The sequence below is a fragment of the Callorhinus ursinus genome, unplaced genomic scaffold (genome assembly GCF_003265705.2).
Source record: "Callorhinus ursinus isolate GAN/ISIS: 27379988/994484 unplaced genomic scaffold, GSC_fseal_2.0 scaffold76, whole genome shotgun sequence".
Lineage (NCBI taxonomy): Eukaryota > Metazoa > Chordata > Mammalia > Carnivora > Otariidae > Callorhinus > Callorhinus ursinus.
The window spans coordinates 2,573,214-2,600,522 of NW_027397138.1; the positions used below are offsets into that span (position 1 = coordinate 2,573,214).

The following is a 27,309-nucleotide window of genomic DNA, read 5'->3' on the forward strand; positions in this document are numbered from 1 at the left end:
GTTCTGTGTTAGGCTGTCACTCGGATGTTACTGGACCACAGAATTCTTGGGTTTTACTCTTGGATTTTCCCGTGTCCCTGTTTTTTTCTTGTTGTTCTTGCGCGAGGCCTTGGGTGGGTGCAACGAGATGGTGAGCTCCTCCAGATAACACGGGTGGTAATGGAGTCTTTGAACCACCTCGTCTGTGTGTCCCAGCTGTTGACGCGAATATTCCTCCGTCTTCAGTATTCCGTGCTTCCTCTATGTTTTTAAGAAGTAAAAACACAAGCTTTTGGGGGTGTGTTTGCTGTGTCTTTCTCTTCGGTGTCTTCCCTCTAAGCTGCTCACAGAGTCCTAGCAGTAATGCTGTTGCCCACAGTCGTTTCTACTTGCTGGCATGTAAATATATGTGTTTAGGTGCTTTGCAGAGGCATCGTCTCACTGAGTACCCCCAGCAAGCCATTGTCACCCCATTTCACAGACGGGGATTCTCAAGGGATGCCACAGACCTGAGACTTCTATAGCTTCCTCTGAAAGTTTCGTAGAAAACGTCAGAGGAGGTGTTTAGTTAAAGTCAGGTGTATTCTGAAAGTGAGAGAACCCCCTCTTCCAATGCTGTCCCCGCTGGCTGGTTCTGGTGGGGTTCCCTCTTTTTCCTTAATCTGTCTGAGTCTGTATCCTAGAAATTGGGGTATCCTCATATCTAAAAGATGTAAATGAGACAATGTATGTAAAATCACTCGGGACTCAGTGAACGACTTATTACTTTCTGTCTTTAACCCACTGTGATGGGGAGCTGCTACCGGTCTCAGCTCCAAAAGCAGAGGCCTGAGAAACTCCCCCCCCAACCCCCCCCGAGCCGTGGTAACTGACCTTTCCTGCAAGCGCACCCCCCCTGCCAAAGTGAGGAGAGGACGAAGCATAAAGAACCCTAAAGAACCCTTCCTTATTTCGTCTAGAATCTTTCCAAGATTTTTCCATTCTTTTTGGTTTTGGGGAATGGTAGCTGGCGTTTGGTTCATTTTCTGGGAACCAGACTCTGGGAAGTCCATGTTAACTACAGAGCCACTCTCGAGTGCCCAGGCCCACTTAAAAAAAAAAAAATGAAGAAATGCCAAAACAGGATTTTAGAAACAGAAGTATTTTAACTGTTCACATTGGATACATCAGTACGTTTAGCATACACGCATACAATAACTATATAATTATCCCGAGACAACTTAAAAGTCCAAATTTGATGCTTTCTGGCCTTGCCTCTTAGAAGGCCTGCGTAAGCACCCAGCAGACTCAGCCTTACATTTCTGACCACCTCGTGGGAGGCCTTCTATCCTCCTCACCCACTCCTTGTAAGTCTGAGTCTAGACAAGTGTAGGGTAAGTTCCAGAGGAACCAGGCAGGTGACTGGTGATTTTCGATCTTTGGGGATTCTAATTCTGTGTATTTGCCGTGTCACGTGGAGCAATTCACTTTACTTCCGGCCTCCAGGAGCCGCAGTCCCGTCAGGGGGCAGACCCGGAGTCGTAGATGTCCTAGTAGTGCTGTGGGTGCCAGCAATGATGCTTGTCTTTGGGGCGTGAGTCTTGGCACGGTGGTGGCTGTGGTGGTGGTTTCTCGATCTGAATGCATTACAAATGAGAAATTTTCAAGCTGTGGTTTTTCTTACTAATAGAATTGCAAACAGGGTTAAGGACAGGACTTTGCAGCGTGAGCTGCTCTCCCGTTGGGCTCCCGGACTTCAGTTACACCGTCTGCTATAGTGGGGTTACGGTTCCCTGTTTGTACAGCCTGATGGGACACTCTGCAGGGGCAGGGACTTGGCCCATGCCCTGTTATAGCCTAGGCATCTTACTTGTTGCACTTTATATGGAACACGATTGATCCCTACATAAAAGATATGAAGGGGTTGGGATCACTTGACATGGTGGAAGGAAGGCTGTGGAGCATTTTGTCCCGTCAGCTACAGCCGTTGATCTTGCAGAGTTGGCTCTGAACCACCAGGGGGCGCTGGGAGCTGCGAGGGGCCAGGGAGGCTGAAAGTCCTGCACCAGCTGGGCGGTCCCCGTCCCCACCCACTGTGGGCAACAGTGCCCACAGTGCCTCTGTTGAGAGACACGAAACCAGCAGCAGATAGGTGCTTTGTAATAAGCCCGATGTGAGCGGTGTTATCTCCTAAGGCCAAGATCTGGAGAAGTCACCCAGCTAACAGGCAGGCAAGTCCGCCCAGATTCCTGGCCCTTCACTAATCTGATACATGGCCACCTCTGCCCTGAGGACATATCCAGCCATGCAAATTTAATTAACCTGACAGCCCTAGAAACTTAAATTAGATCTAAGGAAGAACTTCCTTTTTTTTTTTTTTTTAATTAGAGCTAAAATGGGGCATTCTAGAACAGGGCTTTTCAAGTTGTCACCCATGATCCTTAGTCACAGAATCAATTTAGTGGGTTGACACATAAAGAAAAGAAAAGGAAAGGGACAGAGTAAAAACTATCAGTACCTCACAGATGGTAAGGCTGACGTGTGTGTGTGGCGTGTGTGCTTTGGATCATGGAAATATATTTCTGCCTGTGGGTCATGGTCAAAAATGTCCTAGAGCAATAGGGATTATAGTTTAGATCATTATAGGTTAGATTGTAAGGTGCTTGGGGGCAGAGGTCTGTTTTCTCTTTCTTTTTATGAACCCTGCATCCTTTTTTTTTTTTTTTAAGATTTTATTTATTTATTTGACAGAGAGAGAGAGAGAACAATCAGGGGGAGCGGGAGGGAGAGGGAGAAGCAGGCCCCTCCACTGAGCAGGGAGCCCCACATGGGACTTGATCCCGGGACCCTGAGATCATGACCTGAGCTGAAGGCAGATGCTTAACCAACTGAGCCACCCAGGTGCCCCTGCATCCTTAACCTAATGCTGAGTGTGTGGCTGGTCCATTAGTCCGTCCGGAGAACTTACTGTATTTCTCCCTTCTTCCTTCAGACTGGAGGAAGTCAGAACACATCCTGTGCTGTCCTCACAAGGTGGTGGTATGTCTCTCGAGCTTTGCATGTGAGGAAAAAAGCAGAGCGACACCAAGCGAGTGATAGTTAAGAGCTTGGCTCTGAATTCTGAGGAAGCTGAGTTTGCATTCTGGGTGTGCAGTGTCTAGGCGTGTGGTATTGGGCAACTTCTGTAACCCTACTGAGCTTCACTGTCTCCATCTTCAAGCGTGGCGTGATCAGGGTCCCTGCCTCCGAGGTATCGTGAGGATGAGGCGAGAGAACTCGAGTTTGGGGGCCTCTAGCACAGGGCGTGGCATCTGAGAAGCGGGTTGGAAGCATTGTCAGCTGCTCTTGTATTTATAGTGACTATGAAGGGGGACCAAGTGACTCACCTCGGACCCACCACTGGTGGTGGGAGCTGCTAGAGCTCCCGTTCTGTGACCGTTGGAGATCTTGATGTGGACTAGAAGCCGGAGCCTGTGGCGGGTTGTGCAGGGAAAGGAAGTGGATGCTGTAGAGGAGGAGGTGTCTGTGTGCATGGAGATGGTCTGGTTTTGTGATTTAGAGAAAACAGAGCATCGCCCACGTGCAGTGAGCTAGGACTATCACTGTGGGATCTGAGAGTATACGTGGCATCTCTTAGAAAAAGCTAGGTGTTTTTTACTTAATCAGAAAGCAACAGTTTCAATTTAATGTTACGGGGTTTTTTGGTTGTTTGTTTTTAACTACGTGCACGTGTGCACACGTGCACATGCACACACACACACACACACACACACACAGGCAACTATTTCCTGAAATGGAACATAGCCAGCCATGTATGGGATTAAATTGGTGCTTTTGTGTCTAGTAGTTGTGACACCTTCAATGAAAGCCCCAAGATCTGATAAATGGTGATTTCTGAAATCGCTAATGGGCCCAGTCAGAATTAACTGTAGGAAAGTAAATCTGTGATGTTTTGAAGGTGCAGGACACCGGGTAAAACCCCAGGGGGACTTGGTTTTCCATTAGCCCTGCTTTTCAAGTACAAGTCTGTTCCCTTCTGTCATGTAGCCTGGGGAGTCGTGAGCCGTCTTTGTGCCCCAGAGTTAAAATGTTTTTGTCCTTGTATCCCTCAGTGCTGATTTTGTATCTTGGGAGGGAAGGGTGGTAGACACTAAAAATTATTAAATAGAAAGTTTCAGGTGTATATTTTAGTTGGAAATGTGACTTTCTCCCTAGTTTGGAGACAGCCAAGTACAACAGTAAAGAGCACTGACTTCATTCAGCTAGACCCACATCTCCAGCCACTCTTTGCTGCTTTTCACCTTCCTTTATTTTTCCCAGCTTTATTGAGGTAGAATTAACAAATAAAAATAATATGTATCTAAGGAACACAATGTGATGATTTCATATACATCTACACTGTGAAGCGATTACCTCAAGTAGTTACTACTATTTTGTGTGGTGAGAACACTTAGGACCCACTCTTGGCAGATTTCAAGTATACAATACGGTATTGTTAACTGTAGTCACTGGGCTGTTCTAGATCCCTAGAGCTTATTCTTCTTATAACTTAAAACCTGTACTCTTTAACCAGCGTCTCCCCATTCACCCCACCCCTCAGCCCCTGGCAACCGCCATTCTATCCTCCACTTCCTAGGAGTTGTTTGACTTTCTTAGATTCCATGTATAAGTGAGATCATATATTATGTATTTTTCTGCGTCTGGCTTCTTTCACTTGGTACAAGACCCTCCACCTTCATCCGTGTTGTCCCAAATCTGCCTGTGTTGTGTGACTTTAGGCAGGTAGCTAGACCTCTCTGCATTCCATCTGTGCCATGGGCTAATAACAGCACCACGACCCGTGAGTCTGTGGAATGTGTATGAGCTCTTCAGCACGTGGGGCACCGTCATCGTCGTCATGAGCACTAATATTATCAGTGGAAGGTCTTCCAGGAGGCCTGGCTCTGCCATTGTTAATAGCTGGTCTTGGATATGTTGCCGAACCTCAGTATTATTTTCTCTAAAACAGGGGAGAGGCCCAGGTGCTTCAGACTCCTCCTAGCTCGACCGCTCTGCGTTGTGTGCCATGTGTTCTCTTTCTTCCGAGGCCTCGGGATGTGCTGCTGGCTGCTGGGGACAGGGAGGTGAGATCCCACTTTCTGTTAAGGACCCACGGGCCTCTGCCCGATCAGTGTCGGTTCTCATCACCTTTGTTTTTCTTTCCTTGATTTTATATTCTCCGTGGATCTCCCTTTCCCTAGCCTCTGCCAAACGACTCCAGGCTTTTCTGTGCTTCTTCTAATGGATTCAGCCCAGAGGTATGCCTGGTGGGGCGAAGTTAGGTCTCAGCTTGGCGGAGCCTCACACCCAGGTGAGGCTACAAATAAGGGTGATCCCGTCCCTTCGCTGTTGGTTTTTAAATTCTGTCTGTGTTTGTCCTTCCCACATTCCCCAATCCAAGCACTGGGGCTGCTTGCATCTGAGGTTGACCAGGGAAAGGCGCTCGTGGCAAAGGGAGCTAATCTCAGTGTAATTTTATATTTTGCATGTGCATCTTTGCTAGCGCCCCCACCTTTGCAAAAAGTGGAGCTGTGGAGTTCATCTCTGGCCTGCCACTGGTATTTGAGTTTTATCTCCTTGTTCTCCGGGACAGGCATGCACAAAGAATTAATTGAGTTGTTTTCAGCCCACTTCCTGCCTAATTGAACACCTGCCTATTTGTTACCTGATCTGTCAACCGTCCCTGTCATGTTGGTGTCCTGCTCGTATCAGAAGATTCGGTTTTGTCATTTGCAGTTAGCCAACTCTGTCCTTCGGAGAACTGCTTTCTTCTTCACTTAATTTAAAGGTGCCAATGTGTCCTCTTTGGGTGCAGTCCCTCTGCGATCCCATCTTGCCACTGTCCTCCCAGTTAACGTCATTGCCGATTGTCAGCCTCACGAAAGCTGCTTGAAGACCAGACGCAGAGAGAGGGTATGTGTGCATCCTGGGTTGATTCTCATGCTCGCCTTGCTCTCCCTCGGTCCCCAGACGAGGTTTCTAGCAAGTCATTCTTCATGTAGTGCTCATGGTTTAGAGCTGATGAGAAATCTTTTAAGGGAAGGGACCTGGTTTCTTTTTAAATTAAGACTTTGCTTTTCTTAGAGCAGCGTTAGGATCGCAGCAATATTGAGCCGAAGGTGCCGAGATTCCCCTCATACCCCCTCCCCCCGCCCCCATGCATGGCCTCCCTCATTGTCAACACCCCCCACCAGAGTGGTACACTTGTTAGAGCTGATGAACCTACACGGACACGTCATCATCACCATAGTTAATATTCACTCTTGGTGTTGTACTTTCTCAGGATTTGGACAAAATGCATAACGACACATATTCAACCAATGACCTGTATCTAGTATTTTCATTGCCCTAAAAATCTTCTGTGTGCTCCCTATTCATCTCACGCCTCCCCACCACCCCCTGGCAACCACTGATCTTTTTTACTATCTCTCTAGTTTTGCCTTTTCCACAGTGTCATGGAGATGTAATTAGAGTATGAGGCCCCCTCAGATTGGCTTCTTTCATGAAGTAATATGCATTTAAAGTTCCTCCGTGTCTTTCCATAGCTTGATAGCTCATTTCTTTTTAGTGCTGAATAATATTCCATGGTTTGGATATACCACTGTTTCTTTATCCATTTCCGTGCTATAAATACTCATGTGCTGGCTTTTGTGGGGACATAAGTTTTCACATCTTTTGGGTAAATACCAAGGAGTGTGATGGCTGTATCATAGGGTGAAAGTATGTTTAGTTTTGTAAGAAACTGTCAAACTATCTTCTGTCTTCCGGTGCCAAACTATTTTGCATTCCCAACGGCAGTGAGCGCGAGTTCCTGTTGCTCCACATCCTCGCCAGCATTTGGTATTGTCAGTGTTCTGGATTTTGGCCGTTTTAGTGGGTGTATAGTCACGTCTCATTGCTGCTTTAAGTTACATTGTCCCGAAGACATATGGTGTGGCAAGACTGTTTTTTACACAGTGCTCTTTGTCACTGGGGGTGTATGTCTTTCCAAAGAGAAAAGTAGTTTTACTAAAAATGAGAGCCAGAGCAGAGAATCCAGTCTTCCCCAATAACAGAAAGCCTTCCTGGTTCATGGCCTGTATTGGGTCTTCTCAGCTGTTTTCTTTGGTTCAAAAGTCTCATAGCCAGCAACGTGGTTTTTCAGTGGAGCCCTGGTTTGGATGTGCTTTTGTTGTTAAAAATATTGTGGAGACATGGCAACCTTTGTTAATTAGTTGGTAGAATTGTGTTATTATCTTGATTATCTCTTAATTATCTCTTCCTGGTGTTCTTGGCCTTTTAAAAGGAAGTGTACTGTTGGGGTTCCTTCTGCCCAGATTCGAACTTATTCAAAAATGGGGTGAGACTAGAAAAACATTTATCGTCCAGATTTCTTTGCTCTCACTGTGGTTTTACATTTGCTTTCAGTTTCCTTTTGGTGTTCCTTTGTAGAATTTTATATTTTAAAAATATTTTAGAGGGCTCTTCAAAAAGTTACCTGTAGAATTAATTACCATAGGACCCAGCAATTCCGCCCTAGGTAGATATGTGAAAGAATTGAAAACAGGGACTCAAATCTTTACAAATGTTCGTAGCAGCGCTGTTTGTAGTACCCAAGTGGAAACAACTCAACTGTTCATCAACAGATGAATGGATAAAGTAAGTGTGGTATATCTATGCAATGGAATATTATTCAGCCAAAGAAAGGAACGAATTACAGATATGTTACAACATGAAGAGACCTCAAAAACATTACGCTATAGGTAGAGGAAGCCAAACACAAAGGGCCAAATACAGTATGATTCCATTTATGTGAAATATCCAGAGTAGGCAGATCCGTAGAGATAGCCAGTGGGTGGTTGCCAAGGGTTGGGGGAAGGGAACATGGGGATTGACCACTTAACGGTACGAGTTTTCTTTTGGGGTGATGAAAATATTTTGGAACTTGGTAGAGGCAAGTGTTCGGCATTTTGAATGTCCGAAACGTCCCTGAATTGAACGCTTTACCATAAATGGTTAATTTATGTTATGTAAATTTTGCCCCACATAAAAAAAACTGTTTGGAGGGGCAGCCCACCTGTGTTCTCGCCAAGGGTGGGTTTTCTAGTGACGCCACACAAGAGTGGTGCTCCAGTGCGGCCTTCAGCGGGGGCCCGGCAAGGAGGCTCAGTCCTGTGGTCGCCACTGCCCCACGCCCAGCTGCCTGCTCAGTGACCTGCTGGGATGGAGGCCCTGAGGGTTGTCTCCCCTCCCTCGACCTCTTCCCTCTTCTGCAAAGCCGGCCTCACCTCACAGGATCACTACGAGAGTTAGGTAAGATAAGGCATAGGAAGTGCTTGGCACCTGGTAAGCACTTAATAGATATTAACTCTTCATTAATTTCATTAACTTCAGACGTGGGGTCTGAAGAGCAGTTTCTGGTCTGGTTTTGTTTCTGTGGAAGGAGAGAATGACGTGGACTCGGAGACATGCAAAATGCTGCAAGCAGAGAAATGAGAGTTGACTCAAGCCGACTAGGCTTTGGTTCGACTTTTGAGCAAAGAAGGGGAAAAGTCCCGTTTCCTGGATTCCTTTTAGGAGTCCCCATAACCCCATGCAGCCAGCAAAGCTGGTGAAGGCTCACCTCCACCAGCTGAACAGGGAATGTTCGTGAAGCACTTCGGAAAGCACCCGGCCAGCCCCACGTGGGTTGTAGCAGTCTTAAGGAGACGGCGCCGGGGAAGTACCCCCTGCCCACTTCCCTTCCTCGCCCCTGCTTCCTCAGACGTGAGCACTTGCTGGGCTGTGCCCGCCTCCAGTCTCTGCAGAGCGTTGGGCCACTGGGTGCATCTTGGTAGGCCGGGCTTGGTGTTTCTGAGTTCTGCTTTCTTCCTCAGAAGGAGGGGCTTTAGTCATCCCTGGGCCCGGATGAACCTTCCAGCAGCACGGAGGGGCAAGGATACCCGGACCTAAGGAGAGGCTCTCATCACTCAGCTGTAAGGGGTGGAGGGAACTGGGGAGGGCTGATCCGACTTTCACCAATGAAGAGATACAGTCTTCCGCTCTCCTAGCATGAAACTGTGGCATGGAGATCTCTAATTTTAGGGTATTACTCGATGGAAATGGGTACAGTGATCTCTCTCTAATTCTGTTCCCACTAAACATCTTTACTACACAATTAGCACCTTGTTATGTAGTGTTCTTTTCTGTTGTCACTTCACAATTTAGTGGCCAAGTAATGTCAGCCCTGGGTAGAAAGAAGAAAGATCGTTGGGCTTGGGGTCTGAAGAGCCGTGGCTTAGCAGTGCGTGTACAGGATTTCTACTTAGTTTTAATATTTAATCTGTTTAGCTCTCTTACTTCTTTTGGAATTGGCACCCCCCACGCCCCTCCCCACCCCTCCCACCCCCTCGCCCCTCCTGGAGAACTGCTTCTCTGCTCTCCACTCTGGGGGCCTGCCGAGTGTCCTTCCTGATGGGTCCCCTGTGCCGTCACTGGACCATTGATTGACCTGACTAGGCCAGTCAGGGCTCTCTCTGGGTTTTTTTTTGTTTTTTTGTTTTTGTAAAAGGGCAGGATTTATTTCGAGTCCCCGGGGGTCTCAGAGACTCCCAAGACAGTAATTGCAGCCATGTAATGGGATGTTAAAATGGGGCTTTTTCACAGAGCCCCCGGGACAGGGATATCCTATACCAAAGTGAACACGAGGCAGCCTCCTCTGTGGAAAATACAAAGGAAAAGCACAGAACTGGGTTTACCACTTTTGGACCCCTCAGCCCGATCAAAGATATTGGGGGGTGGGGTCAGACTGTGGACAGGGGAGAGGATTTAATGGAGAGATGTCTTTGGAGAAGCTGCCATCTGCCCCTTTGTACCCGCCACCCAGCGTAGGGCTAAGGGCGACAGAGAGGCCTAGTGGGCGTCATTTCAAGCCCATCGCCCGGAAGTTTGCAACTGGAGGCTCAAGAGCCTTTCTGTCTGAGGTGGTGAGGCCAGAACGGGGGTCTGGAACTCTGGTGGCCCTGGTTTCCTGTCCGGAGGAGAAAGCTGGCCTGCCAGGGGGCCTGAGGAAGCCGCAGGCAGAGAGAAGCAGAGAGAGGTCTGTGTTCATCTGGGAGCCTGCAGCTGCCCGACCACCCCTCCTGTAGTAAAGTTTCTCTTTGGCCGTGGCTCACTGGAGGTGCTTTGTTTAGTTGCTTATAACCAAGCGCCCCAGTTAATAGAACTGTGGTCCTCAGCAACCACTGAGCTTCTCTTAAGAGGCTCATCTTCTTTCTCATGTACAGTGGTAACAATAATCAGCTCACACTTGCTGGAATGTTCAGATGAAATAACACATCTGTGAAAACTTTGGGGGGAATCATAACAGGAGGCAGGGAAGCTGTGACAAGCTTTGTGATTATTTTATTAACTATTTGACACTAATGACTTGATTGTTCTGAATGCTGTTTGTTTCTTCGTTTAGCTTAAACATTCTTTTAGAAACAAATGATGTCATTAGCCCGTTCCATTTTCTTTTTTAAGATTTATTTATTTATTTGAGAGAGCACCAGCCTGAGCAGGAGGGGCAGAGGGAGAAGGAAAGAGAGAATCTCAAGCAGACTCCACGCCCAGCATGGGGCTCGACCTCATGACCCTGAGATCATGACCCGAGCCGAAACCAAGAGTCAACTGACTTTACCACCCAGGTGCCCACATATTCCTTTTTTTAAATCACAGAATTAAAACAACCTTGACCTGACTTAGCTATTCGTAAGTGAATGGGTCTTGATAAATTGGGGCCTTTTCAAGCCTAAAAAAAGCTTTCTCTGAGGTGAGCTCTAATTATGTCTTGCTGAGTACCGTGTATGGACTCCATATCAGATGGCTTGTTCCCCTCGCTTCTGTGCTAGAGAAACTTGTGCTGAAATTCTGGAGTGATTGCACATTTCTTTGGCTTTGAAGTTAAGTAGCCTTGGGTTTGAATCCTCATGTTGCCACTTACTAGCCTATGTTGTTGTCTTTGAGCCTCAATCTTGTCATCTATGAAATGGGAATAATAAACCCAGCCCTGCAGATTGAGAATTACAGGAGATGATGCATTTCAAGTCCTTGGCCATGTCTTGCATGCGGTAGGTGCTCAATAGATGCAGCTATTACTATTAAAAATGATAGTTTTATTAACAGCTGCAACCGAAGGGGGTGGGACTAGAAAATATGAATCTGAATTTGGCATTTAATGACAAAATCAAATAATCAGGGAGACATCCCCAGAAGGCCTAGAGCTGACAGAAAGAAGAGGCAAGAGAAGTGATATAAAGAACTAAACATGTAGGGTGATCTTTGGAAGAGGCCAAATGATCCATACACATTATGCCTCCTTCTCCCTGTTTTATTTTTCCTTTGTCTTCCTGATTCCATCCCAGACCTGCTTCATGTTTCTGGTCATGATGGTGAAGATCCATGCCCATAGCACATTCCAGAGTTTAACATTTTCTTGAAGACTCATTTTCTCTGTGAACGTTGGCTTTTTGTTGGCCCCCACCCTTCAGTGATCAGAATTCTCCTAGCACAGTCTGCCTCCTCCCCTCCCATTTTCTCTGCCTTACCTTAGTTTCTTGCAATGTAGGTGGCCTTTTCGGGGATTTTGTCATGTGGAATCATGGGCATTCGTTCAGCAGATGTTTGTTGAACACCTACTACAGGCAGTGGGCCGGGCAGTGTGCTCGGGAGGCCTGGGGAGTAGAAAGATGGATGAGACACGGTGGTCCCTGCTGCGAGGTGGCTCGCTTAGTAGAGAAAACAGATGGGCAGATAGACTCTAATTAAACGTGATTAGTGCTTTATGTTGGTCAGATAAGGAAAGACATTTGGCAGGAGCCTCAAGTCCCCAAGTCCTCCGTCAACCACTGGCTGCTCGGATCCTGAAGCCTGTCCACCTCCCCGAGCACAGTTTGCACAGATGCCTTCTTCATTAGCATCTGCAGTCCTGATGTGAAATTTCTCTGCATGGGTCCCTGCTCGGCAAAGTGTTTCAGTGAGGGTTCCTTTGGTCACCCCCACCCAAATCCTCCTCCAGGCACAGAAAGTCTAGATGAAAAGAGAACGTCTAGACCCACGAGTCTGATCTCTTCCTGTCCTCCCACAGGCTTATGCCTGCACCCCGCCAGGCCTCCCTGTCTCAGGCATGGTACCATCATCAACCCCGAGGCCTGAGAGCCCCTGTGCCACCTCCCTCTGTCTCACTCATCTGTCCATTAGTCACCAAGTCCCCTCAGTTCTGTCTCCTCCTTCTCCACTGCCACCACCCCAGCCCGAGCCACCAACTCCAACTGAGGCTCCTGACTCCAGTTACTGGTTACTGGGTTCTGAAAGTAATTTAGAGGCCTTTACCAGCCGAGAGAGAGAGAGAGAGAGAGAGAGAGAGAGAGAGAGGAAGGAAGGAAGGAAGGGAGGGAGGGAGAAAGGAAGGAGGGAAGGAGGGAGGGAGGGAAGGACGGAAATGGAAACCATTAGAGTGGAGTGCATGTGATAAGGTTGAGTTTTATTTTGTGAAACATGTGTAGTAATAGGCGTACAGAAAAACGTGACTGAAGTTGCTAAGGCTTTCACATGTGTTGACTAATTTATCCCCCACAACAGCCTGTGCAGGAGGCATCATTATTATTATTCCTGTTTTTCAGATGAGGAAACAGGCTCAGGGAAGTTGAGAAACTGGCTGAGGGTCACAGAGAATGTCGGGGTTCCAGCCCAGGCTGGCCTGCTTTGCATAGCCTGTGTGTGTGTGTGTGGCGCCTGGGTTGCAGAATAAAGTGTCTTTCTTATTCTGTAAGTTATGATAAAAAAGACACTGGCAAGTTTCTGTTTGACAGATATCTGTACTTTCACTCTGAGCTGCAGCTACAATAAATAACTTTTTATGATGCAAACTGGATGTTGCTTCTCTCTAGCAGGGTCACATGCTCTTAGATGAGATCCAGTCTGTGTTCTCACAAGGCCTGTGCAGCCTGGTCCCTGCTGGCCTCTTGAGCCTTATAGCTCCTTCTGTCTCATGGGATTTGAGACCCCTGGGGCCTCTGCATGTGTTCCCCTGACTTCTCGGACTCAGTCAGGCCTTTCATGACCTGCCCCCTTGCACCCTGGACTGCAAGTTCACAGCACTTACTACGTCCACAAAGAAACAGTTCTCGTTCGCTAGGTGTCTCTCTGGCACAGGGTCTCCTAGGACTGGCTCATGTCCCCAGTCCCGAGAGCAGGATCTGGCATGTCAATTGGTGGATGCTTACTGGGTATTCTATTAGCTATGGATGGTAGAGAAAGACAGGGCTCTCGTTTCTGGCTGCATTGAGTATATCTATCAAAATATTCCTTACTCTCTTCTTCCTGTCTAACCTTTCTAGAAATCATTTCTTTAATTGGCCATGTTTATTTCTGTAGATGGTTCAGAATCTTTTGAGTGGATTTTTTATTTGTTTAAGATTATCTTTTATTTTCTTTGAAGATTTTATTTATTTGAGAGAGAGAGTGCAAGAGAGCACAAGCAGGAGGAGGGGCAGAGGGAGAAGCAGGCTCCATGCTGAGTAGGGAGCCTGACCTGGGGCTTGATCCCAGGACCCCGGGGTCATGACCGGAGCTGGAGGCAGACGCTCAACCGACTGAGCCACTCAGGTGCCCTAAGATTATCTTTTAATTTAGTGGATTCCCAATGTTCTGTTCTAACTGGATGAAGAGCTGCTGGCCCATATCTGTGGGGCGGGCCCTCCAATCCCTGTGGGGATGGGCAGTGTGGTCTTGTGAAAGAGTTCTAGACCCCCAGGTCAAGAGATAGAGGCCTTGGCTATACCGTTTCTTTGCAATTCAGCCAGAGGACTGCATCCTGGTTCATAAAATGGGGGTGATGACAGCGTACCCATTCCCAACTGGGCTGATCATGGTGGTCAGAGGAGAGAAACTGTGTGAAAGGTACATGACATAGCAGTGTTGGCTGTTCAGGAAGGTGGTTTGGTTTTTTTCTCCCTTCTTACTTGGATATCCTTGTGCTTGACAATGTCCCTCTGTTATTGGCCAGACCCTGCAGGCTCAGTGGTATCAGGCTCAGCCAAGGTCAAGGGCAACTCTCTCATCTGTTGAATGAGTGTAGCCTGGGCCACAGCCATTCAGATTCTTTCTCTGTGTTTATATACTGGTGATTTTTTAAACCTTGATATTTGACCTTGGGGACTTTGTGGCTGAGATAAGCGCAATGGCAACTCTGCATTCTGCTTTGGCCCTGATCATAACTACAGTGATAATAATTACAGCTTTGGTTGAGTGAGCATCTGCCCTATGCCCCATGTGTGCTCAGAGCGTCTGTGATGCGTTACCTCTCCTCTTACCCACTTCGGAAACTAGGTGGCAGATTCCTCATTTTGCAGAAGAGGAAACTGAGGTCCACCGAGTTCAAGAAACTTGCCAGGATATTCTAGTTGGAGTTCTGTATAGGACACCTTTCTCATTTTAGTTACAACTGCCCTATTGCCTTTTTTTCCCCCCTTAACTTAGTAATGACTGTAAGCTCCTTGAGGGCAATTTTGACTAGCTGTGTTTTGTCTGTTTTCTGTGGTCTGTGCTCTGGATTGGTGTAACCCAGGTTTTCCTGGGTGAGCCACTTGCTCAAGAGGCCTGGTTGTCTAGGCCAGCCTCCCCATCCCTGTGGCGGGCGTAGCGGGGCTCTAGGGGTGCTTCCTGCCCCATCTGTTCCTGCCCCCCTGTGGTGGAATGCACACTCCAGAAATAGGAACTGGTTTTCCCTCTTGCCTGCTGCTTTTTATGTCTCAATGCTTCTGTTTGTCTTCTCTGGGCTGCATTCATTTCCACCTCCTTACTGCCACAGTTTATTGCTCTTTGCTAGCTCCTTTATTTTTATTTTCTAAACTTGCCTGAAATGCATCTTGATTTTGGCATCTTTAGATGTTTAGAGCCTTGCACTTTGTTACCGATGATTTCCCTCATTTTGCGGAATTCCATTTGGTTGCAAGTCTGTTTTGCAAGACTCTGCTTCTTTCCTTTCCATCATTAAATTTTGATACTTTTCTGTTCCTGCTTGCTTACAGAAACTTGTCTTTCATTTTTTAGATTGTCGGCATGGACCTTCAGTGTGCTACAGTTTGATTTCCCATCAGACTGACTTGTTTTTGGAATTGTGTGTTCATGGAGTAGAGGGCCCCTTTACAGTGTCCCTGCTCTTCCTAGAAGGCAAATCTGTCCAGATCATGTTAGTATTCTACACTGTTCACTGGCTCTTCTAAGATCAGCTCGGAGCACCTCATCACTGTGCAGACGACACCCTACATGTCCTTCCCTGCCTCCTCTTCACCCATACCCCACACACCATGCTTCCCTGCTTCCCATAAACAAGACCAGCAGTTCTCAAACTTTCTGTTTCAGAATGCCTTTTTTTAAGGATTCTTTTTTTAAAGATTTTATTTATTTACTTGAGAGAGAGAGAGCAAGAGAGAGCACAGAGGGAGAGAGAGAGATCACAGAGGGGGAGAGGGAAAAGCAGACTCCCTGCTGAGCAGGGAGCCCGATGCGGGACTTGATCCCAGGACCCCTGAGATCATGACAGGAGCCGAAGGCAGACCCTTAACTGACTGAGCCACCCAGGTGCCTTGCCTTTAAAAATTCTTAAAAATTAATGAGTTCCCCAGAGAACTTTCAATTATGTGGATCATATCTAGCAATCTTTACTATATTGGAAATTGAGATGGAAAAGGTTTAAAAATACTAAAGTAGTTTACCTATAGCAGTAATAAACCTATTACTTGATAACATAAATAACATTTTTAGTGAAAAATAACAATTTCTAAGATAAGAACATTTAATGGGAAGAGTGACATTGTTTCACATTTGTCCAGATCTCTTTGATGTGTGCTTTCACTGCAGACAGATGGATTCTCATAAATGCTTCGGCATTCATTCTGTTGCAATATGTTGCATTGGTTGAACTGTATGAAGACAATACAGCCTTACCCAGATATGTAGTTGGAGAAGGGAGGAGTATTTTAATAACATTTTCAGTTACTTGTGGGTAGTCTTTGAAACTACAACAGAGCTTGACAAGTGGTAGTTGTTTTTTTTTAAGATTATTTATTTATTTGACGGAGAGAGAGAGCACACAACCAGGGAGAGCAGCAGAGGGAGAGGGAGAAGCAGGCTTCCCACTGAGCAGGGAGTCCCATGCGGGGCTCGATCCCAGGACCTGGGATCATGACCTGAGCCGAAGGCAGACTCTTAACCCACTGAGCCACCCAGGTGCCCCCAAGTGGTAGTTTTCTAAAGGTTTGTTGTAGACGAGAATCTGAAACCCCATCAATGCACTTTTTGTACTTTGTTCCATTGAAATCTATTGGTCCACCTTGCACTTTGGAAGGCTCTTTTATGCATTTTGAAACATCACACATGAGCCATTTGGAAAATAGCACTTTTGTTAATGTTACTACCCCTCGTCTGAAAAGTCCGAGTATATTGGATGCTCCAGAGCTCATGGTGACTAATGTAGGTTTTTCAAAATTTAAGTTTTTGCTTGAAAGCTCAAATTTTTTTTAGCAATAAATACCAGTTTTTCTTGACATCACCAGCTTACTTTATTCATTTTTGAGAAGATTTCCAAAAATACCCAAGTCGGAATAACCCACAGTTTTTCTGTCATTCTTCTGAGTAGAAATGGTGATGCATGAAGAGGAGCGGCTAATGCAGCTCGAGGCTGCGTCGCACAAGTGCTGTTCCTTCCCGACCGTCACACTGCGGCCGGCAGCGGAAGTGCATAATGGGAGCTTCCGGTTTTGTCAGATGGGATATTAAAAAGATGTGTACTTGGGGCACCTGGGTGGCTCAGTCGTTAAGTGTCTGCCTTCGGCTCAGGTCATGGTCCCAGGGTCCTGGGATCGAGCCCTGCATCGGGCTCCCTGCTCAGTGGGGAGCCTGCTTCTCCCTCTCCCTCTGACCCTCCACCTGTTCATGTTCCCTCTCTCTCTCTCTCGCTCTCTCAAATAAATAAAATCTAAAAAAAAAAAAATTAAAAAGATGTGTACTTAAGGGTTGATATGTAATGCAATGAATATTTTTTACTGCATCAAGGACGTTCTTAAGTGAGGTTGACTTTTTTTTCTTTTTAAATGGTGAGTGCATGGCCGTGGGGAATACAGTGACAACTAATATAGTCACATGTCACTCCTCGATTCTCGCGAAGGCACCAGCAATGTTCCCCAGCATTGCTTTTGCAGCGTCAGTGCGTATGTCAACACAGGTGAAGGTAGCTTTGACCTTTTTTTTTTTTTAAAGATTATTTATTTATTTATTTGAGAGAGAGAGAATGAGAGAGAGCACGAGAGGGAAGAGGGTCAGAGGGAGAAGCAGACTCCCTGCTGAGCAGGGAGCCCGATGCGGGACTCGATCCCGGGACTCCAGGATCATGACCTGAGCCGAAGGCAGTCGCTTAACCAACTGAGCCACCCAGGTGCCCCGAAGGTAGCTTTGACCTTGCAGTAGCCACCGAGAAGGTCTGGGACCATACTTTGAAAACAACATTGTCTTCATTTATCCACACACACTAGACTCTTGCTTCGCACATGCCGGGAACACTTGTCCTCACCAGCTCTCCATCCTTGTGTGCCAGTGTGTATACACACACACATACATACCCAGGGGTTTTTATGTATAGTGGTTTTACTGATCATATGTTCTCAGGTCTCTTCCAGTGGACTGTGAGCCAGGTTTCATATTTATCTTGGTGGCATATAGTGCCTAAGTACTGTACCTATTAAATGTTAACTCGTTCAGTGTTGGCTCTTTTCATCGTCATCCTATCATTATTGCAAGGGCTTAAGACATGTTTTTTGAACCAATGAGGAGTTTGGGTTAGCATTTTTCCAGAATTTCCTTAGAACATTGCTTCTCTGTGATGTCAGTAAGTGTTAAGCAGGAGGGGCATCTGTGCTTAACTAGATTTGAAGATGTTCAGCAGGTTTTGAATGGAAGATCCTTCACCGTATAATGTGCACTGGGAATCTTGAAGGGGGGTGGGAGGCTATAGAATGTGGTATTTCCCAAGTTGAATGGCATGGGAACTTCCTTTTCTTGGTATATCTCATAGAATTAGGTTTTTTGGGATCTCCCTTGGGAAACAATTGTGTAGTCTGGCTTTTCCACTTTTACAGATGAGGAAACATTACCTGTGTTCATTTGTGCATGGATTTACATCTCAGATATTTTATGAGTCCCTCCTAAGGTTAGGTGCTAGTAGATTTAGGGAGGCAAAGCAAGCAAAAAAAAAAAAAAAAAAAAAGATTTGGAGAAAATGCTAATAAACCATTTGTATAGAGTAGATGGTCAAGTGGGAGATTCAAGTATGCATCAGCTGATCACCCGAAACTACAAGTGTTATGTCAGTGGTAAGTAGGAAGGTACACAGTGCTAAACCATTTGCTTTCTGTTTTTCCCAATTTCAAGGCTCTGCCTGGTCTGTTTAGGTATTCCTTGCAACACTTTGTCACTGCCATTTACCTGTGATCCAAACGACTGATGAAGATCATTAAGCTGTGGGTGATTTGCCCACTCACTTCATCTGAGAGGGTAGTGTGTCAGAGATAAGATCTTTCAGGATGTCAGCCAACCTCCACTTGGTGCTTTGCACATAGTAGGTGTGTGTCTGTATCGATTGGCTGAGCAAAGAAGGAATAAAATTGTGCTCTGAAAAATCTGAGGCTAAAGCACAAACCACACTGTGGGTCTCATCAGCCCAGTGCCCGAACTCGCTGCACTGTACAGGGTGGGCTGAATAAAGCCTAATAACTCGCTTTTCACGCCCCACTGCTCCAACCTGGCGCATTCTGGAGGGGACCGGTGATCTTCCCTTCTCTTCCACTCAAAACAAAACACACAACACACCCTACCTTCTATTTTGATCTAGTAGTGCCCATACGTGGACGAGGGGAATGGCAGTGCACTCTACATGAATGTAGTTCATCAAAGGACGTGATGTCACTATGATAAAATTGGCCTTTGGTCTTCTGCCGGCCTGTACAGATGACAGTGGGAGGATTTTGTATCAGAATAGCCTTGGAGTCAGGACTTCGCTAAGAAGATTAACCTAGTGTTTAATTTGATGTTTCATTCTGTGAAGTCACCTACAGAGAAATCAAACATTTACATGTTTGCTAACCAGTGCTTTCGGTTCTTGGCACGTGGCCTGCACCGCTCTGGGCTGGGTGAGCTCTGGGAGCGCGCAGACATCTCCCTTTGCCTCTCTCCCCACATCCCCCCATCTGGATAGACAGGCAGGAAAACATTTACCAGTTCCAATTATTCTTTTGTTTCAAAGCCTGAAACTTTTTCAGCCACATCATGTTCCTGCCAGAGTCTGAAAATTAATAGGCTTTTTAGAGAAGCCGAGGGTTGAGTGGAGTCACTTTGAGAACGGCATGCATCTGGATGCCTGATTTTTCAGGTGTTGCTCTGAGACTGAATTCAGAAACCTTCTTCTTGGGGAGTTTTGGCCCTCTTGATTTCTAATTTCTGTGATTGAGTTAGAGTTGTGGGAATATCATGAGTTGCTAATTTTTTAAAAAAATAATTTTCTTCCCTTTGTAAAAGTAATTCACACTAATTGTAGAAACCTGGAGAAATACCAAAAAGCATAATGCTGAAAATTACCTAGTACTCAGAGATAATCACTACAATCCATTTTGTCGTATTTGCATGCATTTTTGTACGCATAATTAAGGTCGTTGTGTATAAATTTCGATTTCTACTTTTCCTATTTCACACAAGAATATTTTCTCTTGCACTGACAGCAATGCAGCATAGGTGCTTATGTTAGTTACTGGGGGCTGCTGTAACAAATTTCCACACATGGGGAGGCTTAAAACAACAGAAACTGATTTTCTCACCGTTCTGGAGACCAGAAGTTCCAATCAAGGTAGAGGCCCAGCTGTGCTTTCTCTGGAGGCTCTAGGGAGAAGCCACTCCTTGTCCCCCACTAGCTTCCAGTGGCTGCTAGCCTTCCTTGGCATGTGGCCTCATCTCTCCCAAATCTGCCTCTGTTCTTAAGAGCGTGTGCACGTGTGCGTGTGTGTGTGTGTGTGTGTGTGTGTGTGTGTGTGTGTGTGTGTGTGAGATCTCTGCCTCTCTCATGAGGACACATGTGAGGCCTCTAGGGTACACCCAGATAATCAAGGATATCTCTTCATCTTAAAATTTTTATCTTTTTTTTAAGTTTTGTTTAAGATTTATTTATTTATTTATTTGAGAGAGCATGCTCTTGTGCGGCAGAGAAGGGCAGAGAATCTTAAGCCGACTCTGCGCTGAGCATGGAGCCTCCTGCGGGCCTTGATCTGACCTCTGTGAGATTATGACCTGAGCTGAAACCAAGAGTCGGATGCTTAGCTAACTGCACCACTCAGGCACTCTAAAGATGCTTATCTTAGTCACATCTGCAGAGACCCATTTTCTGTATAAGGTAACATGGACAGGTCTCAGGGTTGGGTCATGATGTCTTTGGGGCCAATTTTTAGCCTGCCACAGGACTGAAGAGCGTAGAATTTGGAGCCAGACTGGGTGGGCTCAAACTCCAGTGCTGTCTCCTACTAGCAGGATGACTTTGGGCAAGTGTCCTAACTCTTGCTGCCTCCATTTTCTGATCTGTAAAGTGGGAATAATAAGCTTAGGATAGTGCCTGGCCCATGTAAGGATTAGCTGTTATTTTGTAATTGTTATTCTCATTAAAAATCCTTTGTAAAATGTCATTATAATGGTTGCATAAAACCGTATTTGTGAATATACCATAATTTATTGCATCATTTCCTTTTGTTGGCTTTTAAGTTTATTTCCAGTTTTTTATCTCATGGATAACACTGCTGTGGATACCTCTGAGCATTAAGTTTTGTCCCCACTTATGATTCATTCTCTAATATCGGGTTCTGAAAATGGAATTACAGTGTCAAAGGGTATGTATGATGTAAGCTACTTAATAAGAATTTGCCAAATTGCTTTCCAGAAAGATTGTGCCTGTTATATAACTCCTACTAGTAGTAGCTGAATGATGAGAGTGTCCGTTTTACTGTGGCCATACCTGCATCGAGTGTTACTATTTTAAACATTCTTAGCTACTTTTGACATCATCTGCCCTTTAAGGCTGACATGTAACATAGCAAAATGACTCAACATAGTGATTCCTTTGGCAAGGTGTATTCTCACAAGGCAAGAAAATTTTAAATGAAATGATATCCTTGATTTGTCCAGTCTCCAAGTGCTTTCTCCATTTTGTTATGAAGCCTGAGTGTTTTTGAGGTTACAGGGAGGCGTACTGGAGAGAGGACATGTGAGTGGCAGGACAGTGCTAGGTATACAAGGATTTTAGTAAAACAGTCTTATTTCTGTTCTCAAACTCAGATGTTGAAAACTCTGAGCATTGAAAACTCTGAAAACACTTGAACAGAAAACAGATCAATTTAACTACTTTACAACTAAGGCTGCTTGAGGGATAGAAGGATGGGGTGAGGGGGGACAGCGCCTCCATTGCCTGCCAAAGAAGGTGGGAGACCAGCTTGGGACAGGCCGAGGGAAAGTCTGCACCTGTTCTTTGTACCCCTACCACCTGTTAACCTTTCCTGGGGGGTGCCCATTGCAGTCTGATCTTGTCCAGCCCAGGCTCCAGGGCTGCAGAGGTAGAACAGGGATCCTAGCTGTGTGAAAGAGAGGGTAGTGGTCTTTTTCCCCCCAGTGGTGCTCTGATATGGATGTACAGTGCATACCAGGTACAACTGATCACACAAAAATTGGGCAATATCCATATCAGTTATTGTGGGCTAAATGGTTGCCCCAAAGACATGTCCCAATAATGTTACCTTATTTAGAGAAAGGGTCTTTTAGATGTGATTAAGATAAGGATTTTGATGTGAGATCATCTTGGATTATCCAGGTGAGCCTTCGGTGCCATCACAAGTGTCCTTAGAGAGGAAGAGGGAGATGTCACACGCACAGAGAAGGCAGTGAAGTGGAGGAGAGATGTGACCATAAGCCAAGGAGTGCCAATAGCTGGAAAAGGCAAGGCGCGCCTTCTCCAGAGCCTCTGCAGGGATCATGGCCCCTGCCTACACTATGATTTCAGGCCTCTGGACCCGAGAACTGTGAGAGAATAGATTTGTGTTGTTTTGTGCCACGTAGCTTGTGATAATTTGTTATGGAAGCTACAGGAAACTCACATATGCTTTGTTGGACAAGACTGTTCTGCTGATCACGTGCATGCTGGGCTGTGTGGCAATCTTATATGCTATAACAGCTTCTCAGTTTCTCTTAATTTCTGTGCTTATCTTGTTGTGAACCAGCAGTGAAGAGTTGGGTGGATGACCACCTTTGAGTACCAGTGGTCTAGTCTCCCTTGTTTTATGGATGAGGAGACCGAGGCCCAGAGAGGAGGCAGTAGGACTGAGGTTAGAGCAGGTGCCTCTGCTGCTCAGAGTGGAGAGACTGGAGGTGGTACCAGCCTCTTGGGGGCCAGGCCTGGAGTGAGCAGACTGGAGCGCTGCCCTTCAGCCTGTCCTGCAGGTCAGCAGGTGTCCCTGGGGCTATTCTCTGACCTGCTGAGTGAAAGCCCGTGGAGCACAGGGCTGCTTAGAAGGCCCAGAAGCCAGGGGACTCTTATAAAGCCTGATAGCCAACAGCAGCAGGCAAGGGATCCTGTCAAGGCTGAAGGTCCTGGCTTGCTCTTGACTTCATTTCCAGCTGACTGCTTCGGTCTCTGTGGTTTGGGTCATACTTTCCCTCTGTAGCCCAATTTTACCTTTCTACATTTTCTGAGTGGTAATGAACTCTTAGAGAATATGGCATTCGATGACAATCATCTTGACTCTTATGCTGCTGGAATAAAGCCCATCCAGCTTCACTCGGCATTTGGGGCTCCTGAGGAACCTTCCCCTTTCCATCCCTGCCTCTTGCCCCTCCCTTTCACACACCTTTATCTCTGAACTTCACCAAAATCATTGCTGCCTGGTAGGGGGGCTTGAAGAGGTTAGTTTCATGAAGCCCTACAGTGGGTGAGTTCATGGTTGACCAACTCAAGAACCAATGGAAAAATATGGCAAGAGGATGGTAGGCATACATCGCTGAAGCTCTCAGGAAAAAAAAAGTGTACATTTACTAAAATAGACCACAAGCAGCACAAACAGCCTTGTCAGTCACTAGTATGTCAGCTAAGTCATCTGGTCTACCACCCAGGCCAAGATGAGCCACCAGATGACTGTAGCCACATATGTTAACCAGGCAAGACCAGAGAAAAACCACCTGGCTGAGCCCAGCACTAATTATTGACCCACCAAACCATGAATAAATAAAATGTTTATTGTTTTAGACAGAAAAAAAACCCCACAGTAAATCAGTCTTCAAATTATTACACTTCTTATTATACTGGAGATGGGCAGTATATAGTTAATTATTCCCTGTTTGCTATAGATACTTTTCAGAGTCTCCTACCTTTGTATTTTCAATGAAATTCTTATTTGCTTTGTTTTGTTATGGATGATGCCCGTATGAAGAGCCCCTTCCCCCCAATATCTGGGCCTCCATCTTAATGTCTAATACTGTTGGGATTTTAGGAATTACCTGTTGGGTCTACCCTCTGGGTCTCACACATGCCTCCTATCCTTCTCTCTCAGCTGTTATGGGACAGTCGTTGAGAGGCCCCGGGTCACTTTCTCCCATCTTCTTTTATTTTTCCCAAGGCTTTGTTCCAGAAGCCTCTCTTTCTTCACCCTCTACTTCTGCTCTTTTTCTAGTCCCAACCCTGGATCTCTTATTAAGTCAGTGACTCTTGGTTGCAAGGAACCACAGTGCTCTTGGGCCAGCTCACTTAGCAGAGGGTTTGTTGTAGGAATCTCAGGAATGCAGGGAGCAAAGCTTGACCAGTCTACTGGGAAGTGGAGTGGGAAGGCCCCTTAATTCAGCGATTGTACAGTGCATGGTCCTGCTCACCTCCTCTGTGTGTGTGTGTGTGTGTGTGTGTGTGTGTGTGTGTGTGTTTCTCTGAATAAGAGCCCACCGCTGCTTGCCTAAGTTTGCCCGTCTTCATCCTCAAATGAGGGAGGTTCAGAGGGAGGCACTGTCCATCTCCAAGCTAACCAGTTTGGGGAGGGAAGCCATGGGACTGCCCGCTCAGTATGGACTGGGGGGAGTGTCCCCAAAAAAGGGGTCTGGGGAGGGGTAGTTCCCCAAAACCTATTACACCTTATTCTGATTTCTCAACAGGAGTAACTCAAGTCACCTTTACTGGAAATCAGTTGGCTGAAGTACTGAAACTGCAGTTCTTGAAGTTGAAGAAAAGGTAAATGGAAGTAAATTTGTACCTATTAAAATTTCTTCAAAGGGAAGCCAGTGTTTGAGGTGAGATTACTGTTTCCGGCATTCCTCAAACATGCCCAGTCCTGTATGTACTCTTTTCCCCTCCTCTCTGCCTGGCCAGGTTCCTGTAGATCCCTGAAGGTCTTTACTTCCCTGGAAATGAAGCCTTTTATATATTTGTTTTTTAAAGATTTAATTTATTTAGAGAGTGTGAGGGGTGGGAGGCAGAGGTAGGATGACTCCCCGCTGAGTGAGGAGCCAGACCCAGGGCTTGGCTCCATCTCATGACCCTGAGACTGTTGCAGGGTTCTTGTCTCACGGGCAAAAGGGTGAAGTGAAGTGAAAGTTGATTAAGTGAAGGTGAGAACAGAAAGGAAAGGAAAGGAGCTCTCTAGAGTGAGAGGGGTCCCGAACGGGTTGCCACTGAGGGCTTTTATGGTGGGTCTTTTAGAGAAAACTGACAAGGGAACTTGGTAAATATTTTGTCTAAAACATTTAAGACAAACAAGGTAGATTTGTAAATATTAGGAAAATATCTCGTCTATATTTAGAACAAACAAGGCAGATTTGTTAATGTTCCCTTCTCTCTGGTTAATATCTTGTCTATAATATTTCTCCACATCTGGGATTTCTGTGAGCCTGGTCACATGGCCCTCTACCTGTCTGTCCCTCCCTTGCCTTGCCCATCCCTTACTTAAGACCATGGCTTGAGCCAAAATCAAGAGTTGGAAGCTTCACCGACTGAGCCACCCAGATGTCCTGGAAATCCAGCCTTTTTATTCCCTCCTGGCCGATAGTGACTTTTCCTGCTTTGGAAGCCCTGTAATACTATCTCCTTCTCACTGACATGTATCGTAATGAGCTTGACATGATGCCCCACCCCCAGTCGTTCTTCTGCCAAGGCTCCTTCTCTGTGAACCTTCCCCCATCACCATCATGGTATTTCCACACTTGATTGTAGTTGCCTGTTTACATGTTTTCCGTAATAAGCTCCTCTAGGGCGTATCTGAATGTGCCTGGATGCTCCATAAACATGTATTGGATGAACAGAGCATCAGTCTTCCCCACTAGACAGTCAGCTCCTGTATGAGTTCACTTTGTCCTTCTAGCACTCTGCCATTTACTATCATTCTCAAATCGATTCTGGTCTTTAAGCATTCATCAGAAATTGCCAATCTCTGTCCTTTATATTTGGGCTGTTGGTGAAATGAAGCTAATAGCAAGGCTTTTCTATCTGACTTTTATTTTTTTATGGGCAATATGGGCCCATGTTAAGAGCAATAATCCAGCAACTGAAAGGGAAGGGAGGTGACAGGCAAGTCAGAACAGCAGTGACTGGGAGCGTGGCCTCCCCGTGGCTGGAGTTGAATGGGGGTTGTGGGAGGTGGGGTTTTGGTCACACTGTGGTTGTGGCCCCTCCTGTCTGCTGGACGGCAGACCCCCTTCTCCATCCATCTGCATGATCTTTTGAGCTGCTCCAGTCAACAGACCCCTGCATCTTCACCCACCTCCCTACTCCAAACCTTTTTGCTTTTGAGAAAAGGTTCCTTTTCTCAAACTGTGTACTGCACTGCTAAATATCCCAAAGAAGTTTCTTACTGATCTTCCCAGTTTCGTTGGTCACCATCCACTGAGAGTCCTTGTTGTAACCTTTCCTACCTCCCAGTAACCAGTAGGTGTCTCTTACCTTTGCATTTTGTCCACCTTTGCAGGATGCTTCTACACACATCACCAGCTTGTGTTCATTCTCCTGCCAATCCTAGAAAACAGGCAGTCAGGCTCAGAGCAATTAGATGTCTTACTTGAGGTCGTGTCACCAGCGTGAATGGAGTTCAGCTTTTTTCTCCCCCACACCATCTTGGTCCTTCTCCTTGGAAGCCACTGCTGCCATCACAAAACCTGGGGCCCTGTTTCCTACCCACCCCCTATGTTCCCTCCAGAGAGAGGACCCTTGACCTTAACCTTCTGTTAAGAGATGCAGCCTGGGGGCACTTGGGTGGCTCAGTCGGTTAAGCATCTGCCTTCAGCTCAGGTCATGATCTCAGGGACCTGGTGATAAGGGAAATCTGTGTTCTAAGGGAGCCAACCAAGCCGCAAGGGAATCCCAGTCCCAGCCCCAGGGCCGTTCTGGGTTTTCCCTCCTGCCCCGCCTGCCGCCCTGCAGTGAAAGTGCCACATATATGGAAATAAAAGTGTATAAATTATCCCCTTTGTTTGTGCTGGGGCCTCAGACCTTTGGAGACCACTCTCCTCTGAGCCCACTGGCATTAAATTAACCTCCTATCCTCCAAGATCTCCGACTACCAGTTGTCGGGCCATCCAGTCCAGATTCCGTAACATTTGGTTCCCCAACCGGGAAACCCAGCCCTGCTGGCCCATTGTTGCCACCGGTTTGGGGGCATCGGTGGCAGTGACAGAACGAGGGACCGGATAGTAAGGGAGAAGGCATGCCCTGCCTAATTTTCAGCCGTCTCCCGCCCCGGTCGCCTCGGGCTGGCCCCATTCCACTGTTCCCGCCAGACTCGAGACTTGGCAGGTGAGGACCTGGTCCCGACGTCAGATTCTAGTAAGGCTTGGGGCCCCAGGACCCAGACAGGCCCATCCGCATTGGGGTGGAAGGGGAGCCTGATCACTTCCAGAGACCTCTTAGAGGTCTCACAGGTAGAGATTCCCAGGGAGGGAATGTAATAACTTCTGGAGTGTGAATATGTGAGTGAATGTGCAGTCTGACCTGGCTTGCTCAAGTGGACTGATTCTGTGACTCCACGGGCGGGCACCCTTAAGGTCCCCAGAAGCCTACGGAGTCTGAGTGGGCCCATCTGTGATTCTGTGGTGAACGCCATACAGTCTATAGCGGCATCAAAATAGTTTCCAATCATAAGTCACAACGCTGAGACCGCTATGGCTAAACCTCACCTAAGCTCCTTCAGGACACGGCCAGATGGGCATCTGATTGGTCTCCTCATCATGGGAGGCACCCCCCGCCCCTTGTCTGTCTCTGCG

General features: G+C 46.5%; 1 long non-coding RNA gene across 1 annotated transcript in view; it reads left to right on the forward strand.

Annotated features, from left to right (window-relative positions):
• The window catches only part of LOC112840450 (uncharacterized), a 70,568-nt gene that overhangs the window by 14,918 nt on the left and 28,341 nt on the right, over positions 1–27,309 (forward strand). The window contains exon 3 of the long non-coding RNA XR_003212470.2: positions 24,214–24,289. This is a non-coding gene — a long non-coding RNA (uncharacterized lncRNA). The remainder of the gene's footprint in view (positions 1–24,213; positions 24,290–27,309) is intronic.